The sequence below is a fragment of the Podarcis bocagei genome (assembly GCF_964188305.1).
Source record: "Podarcis bocagei genome assembly, chromosome: 9".
Classification (NCBI taxonomy): Eukaryota; Metazoa; Chordata; class Lepidosauria; order Squamata; family Lacertidae; genus Podarcis; species Podarcis bocagei.
In genome coordinates, this window is record NC_138134.1 from 27314294 (window position 1) to 27326405 (window position 12112).

Here is a 12112-nt window from a genome sequence, read left to right on the forward strand (position 1 = left end):
TGCCTGCTCGTCCCAGCTGCAGCTCAGCAGCCTGGCAGCCCAGGAGCTGGGCTTCAGTTGGGACGAGTGCAGGTGATCGTTGCTTCACTTGTCCCAGCTGCTGCCTGGCTCCTGGGCTGCCGGCAGAGGGCGCCCAGCAGCAGGAGGGGGTGGCAGTCCCCTCAATATTGAGGTGGCTGTTGCCCTTGTCCAAAAATATTGGGAGACCTGAAGCCCCCTCTGTCCCATATACCTGGTGCCACTGGGAACCACAGATCTAGAATTATCAAGATAGCAACAGAACATGAATCAGGACCCCCAATGTCCACTTTACATGAACAGCCTGGAGATACACTGGAACAGAGATGGGGAACCTTTTTGTACTCTAGTCCCTTTCTGGGCAACCTTCCAGCTTCCAGCCACTCATGCCAATGGTGGGTGGGACCAGCAGTGAAAGTGGGTGGAGCAATGAATGCAGATTTTATCTTTGCACTGTAGGAAGAGTTTTGAGGGTTAGACAGAGAGACCTGGAAGTCCACATTCAAATCTTGCACCTGAAGTTATCCAGCCCTGATGTAGAACTCACTTGTGAGATCCCACCCTATGGTGACATTTTGGTACCTAAAAGATTCCCTTGCTTTGCTGATTCCAGGCCCTGGTTCAGCACTAGAACCTCAAAGAAAGAGTGAGGTCATGTTTATCAAGCTGGAAGCATTAGAGGAAGGCTCTGATATACTTTAATGCTCATTTCTCTCCCTCAGGCAGAAAATATTCACTTAAGCCATTGATTGTGTTCCTTCACATTGTGGCATACTCATTAATATCAGCTACTGTACTGTGCTCGTATTGATGTATTCTGAGGAACAATTTAAACCTAATAAGTTTAATCAAATATGCCATTTAAAAAACAAAAGAAAATAAGGTTTGTTTGGAAATCTAATGCTTTTGGCAATGGAAAGGGAAAAATGAGGCCATACCTCATCTTAAATTCAAAAATGTTTTTAGCAGTGATTTCAAAGCCCTCAGCAATAACTGTGGAAATGAAAATGTTCAAAATGCAGTGAGCTCGACATTATGCAAAACTAGAGAGGCAAACAAAGAATGCTGCTTGGAAATATATTTATTTGTGCAGTGTTTTAAATTGACACTTGTAGGTCTGTCACAGGTAATTGAGTTATCTGCCATGAGACGGCAATTGCTTTAGGAACATGAAAAAACAGCAACAAAATACAGTATAAGGTTCACCAGTGGAATCTAAGGGCCTTCTTTCAGGTGGTCAGCAGGTCTGGTGTGGGGTGGGGAATCTCTGACTCAGAAGCAGGAATGGAGGAGAGTGTCACTGATTCCACTTCTGTAAGCAAATTTGCACCTATCAGACAAATAGATGGGCTGGAACATAATTATCGTACAGATTTTGTATTTCTCCAAATTTTATTCTACTGTACTCACCTCAGAAAATGTACCAAGGTGACCTGCAAATTCATGGAATGTTCCATATTTTAAAGAAAGAAGGAAAGAAAAATGTACCAAAATACCTGTGCACTTCTAGCTCATGTGTCTTAAAGGGATTTCATCAATTCACTAAATATTGAATGGAAAAAAACCTGGTGTAAATAGACAAACAGGTGAAGTTAAGCTCTCCTCAGTGTGTTTACATATTTCAAAACACATCCGTTTGAACATATATTCACTGCCTTTTATGTACTGATTTTACATAACAGCACAACTTCTGAGCGCCTTTGATTAGGTGGCAATTAACTAGTACCAACAAACTCACACTTGCAGCCTTTCTACTCCCCAAGAAAGAAATATCTCCTTGTATAACCATTAGCGTTTGATGTGGATGTCATGCAATGCAGACTTCTCAGTACAATTAAGCACCTGCTTTTTAAAGTTCAAATGGTGGCAAAAGCTATACAAAGTCGAATTAGGTTAGAAATAATCTGATAATAATCTTTATTTCCTTCTATCCACCCACTTCCACAGAAAGTGACTTTTGCTTCTACCAGCTCAGAAACAGTGTCCCTATTTGTTGCTCAGCACAATGCAGCTGTCACCTTTGGTTTCTACATATGCCAAAGGATGCAGATGCCAACAGTAGCAATGTATCAAAGGGCATGACATGGCACTGGGTAAGAAAAGAATTCTGGGCCACATCTGACAGTCAAAAGAAACCAGCTGCATGAGAATGAATGCTTGCAGCTGCAATGAGTAGGCTTCATAGCCAACAGATATGGAAGGGAGCTGACGGGAAGGCGATTCTTATAAAGATGGTGGCCTGGCTTCATTATTGTAACTGGGAGCAAAGACTTTGGCAGTGGGCAAAATTACTGACTTACCTCTCTGAGTATTTTTGCTGCAATCAACAACAAAAAAAGAAATTTGGTTTTTCTCCCTTTTTATCTGGCTTGTGGAAATATTAAAACATGGTAACTGAGAGATTAAATGTTTCTTTTTTTAAAAAAAGTGGTGATTTCATATGTGTGTGTGTGTGTCTGAAATTCAGACTTCTAATCTAATCACAAAATTATGTATATATTTACTAATAAATTTTAATGATCGGTTTTTGGAGAAGCACATTGTTGCAAAATTGTGCAAGTTTTTGGTTCTCACATTTTTCCTATATAAAATGAAAATCCAATATATGTATTAATTGATCCTTAATTTGTCAGTATGCAAGAAATATGCCTTTGCATATTGCATCTCTTATAGGAGCCAGACTCGGTGGCAGATTCTGGTTTGCTTCTGTGCTGTCTGTGAAATATAGGCTTTGTGCAAATTTAATGTGTCTTATATTAGTGCCTAGGCTGCGTATTTCTTTCCAGCACAAAGGTTTTCCATATATGGAAGCAAGTATCCTAGAATAATATTGAATAAAAAAAGCACAACAATTTACTAGCTGTGGACCAGCATGCTCCACAACTATACCAATGATAAAGACATTATATTAATTAAATGCAAATGAAAATATTAAGGCAAGCTGCTGCCCTCCAGCATATGATAATTTTTCCATCTTCATTATTCAGGAATTAAAAGGAAACCTTCAGAAAGCAAACTGAAACTGGTGTAATTTTGTTCTTTTTAAAAAAGAGTTGATTAGCTCAAACCCAGTGGGGAACCCTGCTATTTTCCCTGCTGTCACACTTCTTACATTTAGGGAAGAAGGCATCTCCCCAGAGTTTAAGAAAATACAGTCTGCTCATGCTCAAATTTTTATTTTTGTTCAAACTGTGCCTGGTACTGAAACAAATTTCTGGACTTGCACATTAGGGACCCTGAAATCAACCAGCAGTGGAATCATGTTTATTTGTAAGAAAGTCCCATTGCATTCAATGAATTTACTCCCAGGGGAGCATGCACAGTAAAGATTGCAGTCTCGTCTCAATATGCTGAAAGTATCTTTTGTCAACAGGCAGGTTGCAATTCATCCTGAAATGGGCTGCAGCACAACTAGTGTTGTTCCTTTAAGAAAGAAGAAAACTCTTCTTTTAGAAAAAAAATTGAAACCTCTGCTGGATGTTGACATTCTGACTGCATTCTCTGTGACCACACTGATGGTGGTGGGAAGCGTATTTTACATCCCTGCAGCAATGAATGTGCACTCAGCCAGAGAGATGTGTCTCCACTGGGGTCACAGGTAGTCCTGGCATATATGGACAACTGGGGTCCCTGATGCAGTCAGGTTGTGGAAGTTGAAATGCGTCTTAGTATTATATCTTTTCTAGACTGTCCTTCAGCTGATCTTCACAGAGTGGTGTGCAGGTTTTGTTAATACAAGAATAAAATCTCAATGATAAAACTGCGAAACCACAATAATGGAAATGCTTGCAAGCAGCCCAACACGCAACCATCAGCAACCATTTAGTCCTATTATAAGCCGCAAAAGACCAGGAAGAACAAATAAAATCTCCAGTTGGTAATGGAAATATATCAATGAGGAAGACATGCAAATCTCCACTGAGAGGGAATTCCACAACCATGGCAACAGAACTGTGTCACACTCGTGGTGCAGGGATACATCTTTATTATTTGTGTTATTATAAACATTAATCACCCATCCTTCATTTGCCATAACAATATGCATGGCCAGTGCTATTTTTCTAGGAAAAGAGGTGCTGGAACTCACCATGAACACCTCCCTCGTTCTTTTAGAATGGCAATGGTGCCACCTGAGAAGTGCTGGAACTATACTTTGGGGAGTTCCAGCTGGAAAAAAAAGTCCTGTGCAGGGCAGCTCTCTCTCTCTCTCTCTCTCTCTCTCTCTCACACACACACACACACACACACACACACACACACAAAAACCCCTAAAGTGCCCAGTTGGGTCTGCAACAGGTGAAAAAGCATGTTGAACGCCTGCCAGAATAATGATGACTTAACGGCATGGCAAAAAGCCCACAGAGAAATGGCCCACCTCTGGCAGGAAGGTCCATTGCCTGGGTGAAGCCATGCAGAAAGCCGCCTCCTCCTTTTTTGGGTTTACACAATGGAACCCATGGTGGAAGAAGCCTCTGCAGCAACACAGGGGATGCTGGAGATTATGACTGGGACCAGCAGGTACCAGCATTCTGATATTGCCCATTATTTGACTAAGAAGTCCTGTGGATACAGGGGAGGAGGAATATTCATTTGAAGGCATCATTAAATACTCTTTCTGAGCTTTTCTCTTCTTTATGCTAGAAAAAAAAATTCTTATACCTCTTGATTCTCTTGCTGCTTTTGCCCTCACCTGCAGAAATTACACTTATCTTAAGGGCCCCATTACAGTTGTAGTTAGAGTTATTGAGAGGAGTTTCGCCAAGATGGATTTAACCAATACTCTAATCAGGATTATAATCATGTGGCTGGACAATATGAATATATTTCATACTTAGAATAGAATTCCTCAGTTTGGAACAATCCTAGACTTAAAACTACAGATAGATCTTGCTTGAACTTCTATCCCCCTCCCCACCAGAAAATAACCAAGATGTTCTTGCCATCCTTTCCCCTTCTATCATATTCAGATCACTTCCATGGGGATGTGGGAAAACTTATTTTGGATCTGAAGTTCAAACTTTCACTGTTCCCAAAATAATATGTGAACCAAAACACAGCTCTTCTTCAAAATCCGCACTGCTCTGAATTTTGTGTTGCAACTCTCCAAACAAATAGTGTTTAACAGTAGGCATATATTACAGCATGGTGTGCATAAAAATGCAACTATTAGTGAAATGCATTATATTAGGAGGAATTGCTTGCAAAAATGTGTATACTGTATTAGGAACAACAACATACAATAATGTGTTTATTAGGAGAAATTTGCACTAAAATGCTAGCGAATTTTCACGAGGACTTTAAAGAATTAATAAATCCCAAACTGATGTAGAAACATGAAGAATTTAAGACTTGAAACTGAGAGAAATCTAAATTGAAAGATTTGTCCATCTTTGCTGCTCACACATTTGGCTGTAGACTTAAGCTACTCCTACAACCTCACAATAGCTGCATCTCACTGTAAATGCATTTAGTTAGTACAGAACATTGGCTTCAGTATATTGCAAGTTATTGTGAGAAAATTCCTAACCCCCACTTGATTCTCTCAGGCTAAGAAGTATTCTCGAGGCACAAATTACCATCCAGACTAAATAATGGCAGAAAATTCTGGCCTCTGTTCAAACATCCAATATTGGCTGCAAGCTAAAATTAATTCAAATTAATCTGCTCCACAGAATTTATTGGGCCTCTCCACATCACCTAATGTATTAGATTGCCAAACACATACTCTCTGGCAATGCAATTTCCCGTTGGGGAGAAGAGGATGCAAGATATGTAATCTTGTCCTAAGGTCTAATTATACCTTAGCTAAAACAGGTGTGTGTGTGTTTTTGTGTGGGATATGATGAAGGTTTTCATCAATGGAAATGTGAACTTCTGCTTCCATACTAATATGGATAATGGGTAATGGAGGAAAAATATTTGGTGGGGGTGGGATGCAGCAGCTATCACTACACACTCCAGAAGGTAGCATCTCTTCACTATGAATGCCTCCCCACCACTGCCAAGATGGGAGATCCTGAATAAAGGCCATGCAGCAAAGGAAAGGAATAATGCATGCCCAGTGATACTTGAAAAGCTTTTGGAGTTGTAGCTGCTTCTTACTGACCCCTTTTGCTAGTGGCAATGCAGAACTGCAAGATTATTTTTAATACAACGTCTCCTTTCAAGAGCAGCTGAGTTTAGGCTGTATGTTTCTTTTTGTATTCTCTCTGAATGCAATGGCAACAAGCATTACAGTCAGGGCTGCAGTACTCTTCTGCACAGACTCTGCAGTCCTGACAAGTACTGCTAACCATGCAACAAACCAAAGAATTGCCAAGCATGCAGACATTAGAAAGCAGGCATGCTACAGCCCTGAGCAGGCTTCAAAAGTGTAGATGAATACAGACATGGAAGAAAGTCAATTATGCTGTGTTTGCCTTTGCCTCACAACACCCTATTGGACCTCATCCATTCTTGGACTACCTCACTGTGCTATACCTCAGTTTCTCCTAAAGACCCTACATAGCTAGATCGTTTTGATATCTGACTGCTACCACACCAGTCTAGGCCTTACCAGGTGGCACTGTGGTCTAAACCACCAAACCTATTGGGCGTGCAGATCATAAGGTTGATGGTTTGAATCCACGCAATGGGGTGAGCTCCCGTTGATTTTCCCCAGCTCCTGCCAACCTAGCAGTTCAAAAGTATACAAGTGTGAATAGATAAATAGGTACTGCTGTGATGGGAAGGTAAATGGTGTTTCCGCACACTCTGGCTTCCATCACAATGTTCCATTGTGCCAGAAGCGGTTTAGTCCTGCTGGCCACATGACCTGCCAAGCTGTCTGTGGACAAACATCAGCTCCCTCGGACGAAAGCGGAGATGAGCGTCGCACCCCATAGTTGAATTTGACTGGACTTAACTGTCCAGGGGCCCTTTACCTACCTTTTACCTTTATATACATAAAAATGTAAGGGTGTCATTGTGCAGCCCCCATTGGAGGATTAGTAGTGCACATCATAATCCTGGATTTGCATTAAGTCAGAGTGCAACCCCAGTTAGAGGATTGGAGTTGATTTAATATTTGTACTCTTCTTTTCCAGTGACAAATGTTGACCTCAGAGTGGCTCACAGTAATCACAACAGCATTTAAAAAACAACAAACATTGCAATCACTATACTATCAACCACATTAGCATAGAAAGCAAACAGCAACATTAATCAAAACAATTAATACAATTCAATCAAGTCATAGTGCCTCATGGCAATCCTGGATTTGCATGAAGTCAGGATGAGGGAGGGGATCAAGAGAGAAGCCAGGTTGCACAACAGCAGAGGAAAGGTGTAGTTTTAAATGACAGCAGAAGTTTGAATAAAGCAGGGATGGACACATAGGAAAATTGAGGTTTTGCAAAACAGCAGAAATTAGGGGGGGGAGCAGCATGGAGGAGACACAATGTATGGGAGAAGGAAGATGCAGGAAGTTACCATGGGGGTTGTTTGTGTGCAGAGGGGATGCACAAACATAAGATGCATGCACATGAAAGTAAAAATGGATGCAAAGTGGGGCTGCAGATTATAATAAAGAAGCGGCTTCAGAAATAGGGTTGGGAAGGTGAAAAGTGAGTTTAGTGGTTGCATGGGGTGGGAAGAGAAAGCTGTATAGGATTAATTTGGGGAGTTGGCTAGTGGAGCAAGCAGGGGTGCAGCCATACATATGTATGTTTGTGTGTGTGTGTGCATTTATAGTGAAAACCCACCTTATGAAAGAGCTGGGCTTCAAATGTGGTGGAGGACTCACTGTTCTGTGCTTCCCCCTCACCCCATGCTTTCATAAATATTTTCATATAATTGAACACTCAAATCTATTTCATTTCCCGATTTTAGTGAAATATAATTTACAACCAAAGATTGCATTTCTTGTGAAGTTCCTATCGATCCAGCGCTGCTGGTCTATTGGTGACTCACTTCACATTTATAAGAAGATACTATTATTATATTACTCATATCCTCAACTGAGGTGTGAGCTCATAACAATAACAACAAGGAACCTAGCCAGCTTTTCCAGGGAGGCTGGCATACTTCAGTCCTGACCAGCCTACATGAGGTTTCAGTTAGCTCTAGCTGCCCACAGAGACAAGGTAACTTGTGGCTGCCTTAGCATAGCCCTCTGGAGCTGTCCAAGGTCCTGTATTCTCTCTGCTTGACTCAGACTGGGGACTGGGCAGTGCCTGTTTTCCCTATGAGTCTCAGATGCCCACAGAACTGGTCACACTTAGAATCACAGAATCATAAATTGTAAAGTTGGGAGGGACCACCAGGGTCATCTAGTTTAATCCCCTGCAATGCAGACCACCATTTTTGTGGCTTGAGAGCCCACAGAATGTATGTTGCAGTCCTACATAATTTTGGGCCAGTTCTGGATAACAGTCCACCTTCTTTTTTATTTTGAAAATAATTTTATTTATAATTTTTCAACTAATAAACAGTTTGACAACATTTCAAATTTAGAAAGCAATAATTCCTCCTACAACTTCTCCTCCCTCCCCTCCATGGTTCCCTCAAATTTTCAATTTATGTTGCATATTATAGTTACTCTATTCTATACCTTTACCTTTCTCACAATAAATACAAAAAATCACCCACTTCTGTTCTTACTCAAATCCTATTTCAGCAGCCATTCTTCTTGGGTAGGTACCACCTCAACACACCATTTTTGTGTGTATAATATTTGTGCTGCCATGGTTGTGTAAAGAAATAGATTCATCTGTTTTTTTTTGGGGGGGGGATTTCTGCTTCAGTTATCCCTAGTAAAAATGCTTCTGGTCTTTTTGGGAAAGTTGCCTTAAATATCTTTTTCAACTCATTATAAATCAACTCCCAAAAGTCCTTAGCTATTTTGTTACTCATTTGTAACATGAGTCTTCTACTTCTTTACATTTCCAACAAAGATTTGAAGTTGATTTATACAGTTTGGATAATTTACTTGGTGTTAGGTACCATCTATATATCATTTTCATAAAATTCTCCCTCAAGGTATGACATACTGTGAATTTCAACCCGAATTTCCACAACTTTTCCAGTGATTCTAATGTTGTGTCCCACATGCCTAGCCCAATGGACCACAGTAGATTTAACCATTTCATCTTTGGTTTGCCATTCTAACAATAACTTATACATCCTTGATATCACTATTACTCTATTTTTTATTAGTTTGATTTCAAATTGAGAACTTTGCTCATCAAAGCAACACTTTTTATCACATGTGAACATTTCATTCAGGTGGTTGCAATGCAACCAGCTCGTTACCCAATTTCTAATATCATCAAACTTTTTCAGTTTTACATATTTTTCTGTAAAATCTAATAGGTCTCTGTATATTATTGCATGTTCAATTTCTTCTGGGAAATTGTTTCTATAGGTGAAAGCCACATCTTTACGGCTGACATTTGACCCAATAGTGATAATTTCACCCTTCCCCATATTTTCAAGTTCTTTCTAAGCTTTTTCCATACTATGACATAATTATCTTGGAATATATTGGTGTTCTTAGCTATCAGCCATACACCAAAGTATTTAATTTTTTCCTCAATCTTTATTCCACTTAACACTCCTAGTTCCGCTTTTAACTGTGGTTCTTAACTGTGGCACAGTTAAGAACTCCACCTTCTTTTGAAGAAATATTGCTGATACTCCCACCTCTCAAGCATCTCCCTAATTTCAACCTGTGCTTTATGGCAACAAGGGTGTAAATTGAAGCTTGATTTTGTTAACACAAATAAAAGACATAGCCATTTGCAGCCCAAAGACATCTAAAACCACATCTGTTCAAACACAAGTTTCTTCTTCTGCAGTGGGTCTCTTGAATAAAAAGAGAGAGATGTCTTACATTTATTGCAAGTAATGGCTTTATATTGTGTGTCCTTGAAAGCTCTTGGAGTTAAATACCAGTTAGGATCACAAAATGGCTACAATTGGTACTGCTGCTCAAGTTTACTACTTTTGCATGTCTCTGTGTGTAACAAAGCAACAAACACTACACCTAATCTTAGCTCACTGAGGATGCAATCTCATCCATGTCCCTTGAGGTGTAGGCCATATTCAGTTCAATGGGAAATACTGCAAAGAAAGTGTGTACGGGATTGCAGCCTGAAGCACTTGTTCCAATTCTCCCTATTAGTAGCACAGAATTCTTATAACACTGTTATCCCACAGCACACATTGCACTTCAGCGCTGAAACAAGCCTTCAAAAATTAATTCAAAACCTTATCTATGGTGGCACCTGATCTCTGGAACATTTTCCCCCACCCCAAATTTGAGAGGCTCTATCTATAGTGTGTTTAAAATACTGGAAACGTACCTTTTTGTCTACGCATTTGCTGGTTGTTGATTGCTGGGTTGCACAGCTGAACTACTGTTTGTTCTGTACTATTCTTAGTATTTTTGATTCTTTCATCTGCTGGTTATTTGTTATATATAGCTTGCACCCTGCAGAGGTTACTTCAGTGCTGCTAACACAGCATTTTGACTTCCTCCCAGAGGCACACTCCATTGTCTCTCAAGACAGATGAATGCCAACAATAACAACAACAGGAAGCAGTCCGTAAGTTGACTAAATAAATAATAATAATCACAGTTACTTAGATACACCCTTATTTGTTTCCCATTGCACTGTTATATCTATGGAAAGAGTCATCTATCCATTCATTTAATCAAGAACATCAAGTGTTTGCTTTTAATAAAATTCCCATGGTAGGTAGCCATCATTTCTCTAGAACAAATTCTAACCCTAAACTAGAATATTTGCAACAAGAACAGTCATATAACCAATAATGTTAAACAATGAAAACACAAAATTCCTTTCTCTCCATTAATTTCATCCCTGATCTTATGACGGCGCTCCAGTTCTTCATTCTGTTTAGTTCTATTCTCAGTTGGCCATAAGCACAAGTAAAACATTTGGCCTACAGTCTTTAACTTTCCAGTGAGGTCAATCCTATTTTATAGAGAGTGTTTTTGTGACAGACAAATGGAAATGTTTTAGGAATCCATTGTTGCTATTGTAAAAAGTTCACATGAACCACTCTTCCAATTAGACTAATCCAATAGTTCACCTAATCCAATATCCTGACTGTAACAACTGACCACGCCAGGTGCTCCAAAGGTACACTGAAGGCCATTCTTCACATGAGGCCATTCTTCACATACAGCAAATAGTCTTGTGTGACAGCCACACAAGTTCAGCAGCAACACTAAAAGTCTGGATTTCTAAATCCATATACCAGGGAGTGGGATTTCCTACCCGAGTAAAACTGTTTGAGATTGCACTGCACAGGACTTCGGTGGCTGTGTTAGAAAACCATGATCTGAAATACTACACAGACATGGCGATCTGGCCTTTCTGATGAAGGGAGCTTGTACATGTTCAGGCGTACATATCTCAGGGGTTTCTCATTGTATATGGCACAAAGTACTTTCTTGATCCTTGAGGCCAACAGCAGCTGCTTAATGGATTGCTCCCATCTTTCTCAATTTTGCTTTTGTGCTGACTAACCAAATTATTTAGTGGATGTTTCCCTTGAAAAAGAACCAGGGAGAAGGAAATCTATGCATTCCTCTCACCATATGGCAAAAAAATAAACTCAAGCAAGGCTCTGTTGTAATCTAGGGAAAGGAAGTCAGTGAATGACACATACATCAACAATAATGAGAACGCTCAGCTAAATGAATCATGAGTATATTGTGTCATATATAATCACTGACAAGGCAGAGCAGCAGGGAGAACACTATTTTATCGAATGCAAAGAGTTTTGCAGAGTATTTAATCATAAAAGCACCGTACAAAGGGGTTTCCCTGTGATCAACAGATCCTTTCATCATTAAGTGACATGTTATTCATAGGTTAAACAGCCAAAGGTAAAATGCTTCCAGATAACTCTCTTTTTCGGGGTCTCAGTCATCTAGATTCAACTCCGTAGTTTTGCTAGCAGGACCCTCTCCTCCCCCCATCCGCCTCCACTGGCCAGTTCCCTTGGCAACGCCTCCCCCAGCCAGGATTGGCTAATTGATTAGGCTAGGCGGGAACCTCCAGGTATCCAGCTCGGGGGGGGG

The 12112-nt window shown here is 40.2% G+C and overlaps 1 long non-coding RNA gene across 1 annotated transcript in view; it reads right to left on the reverse strand.

The window, feature by feature from the left end:
• The window catches only part of LOC308595228, a 67936-nt gene extending 57539 nt beyond the window's left edge, over nt 1-10397 (reverse strand). Inside the window, exon 1 of the long non-coding RNA XR_014011942.1 lies at nt 10362-10397. This is a non-coding gene — a long non-coding RNA (uncharacterized lncRNA). The remainder of the gene's footprint in view (nt 1-10361) is intronic.
• Between the last annotated feature and the right edge of the window lie 1715 nt (nt 10398-12112).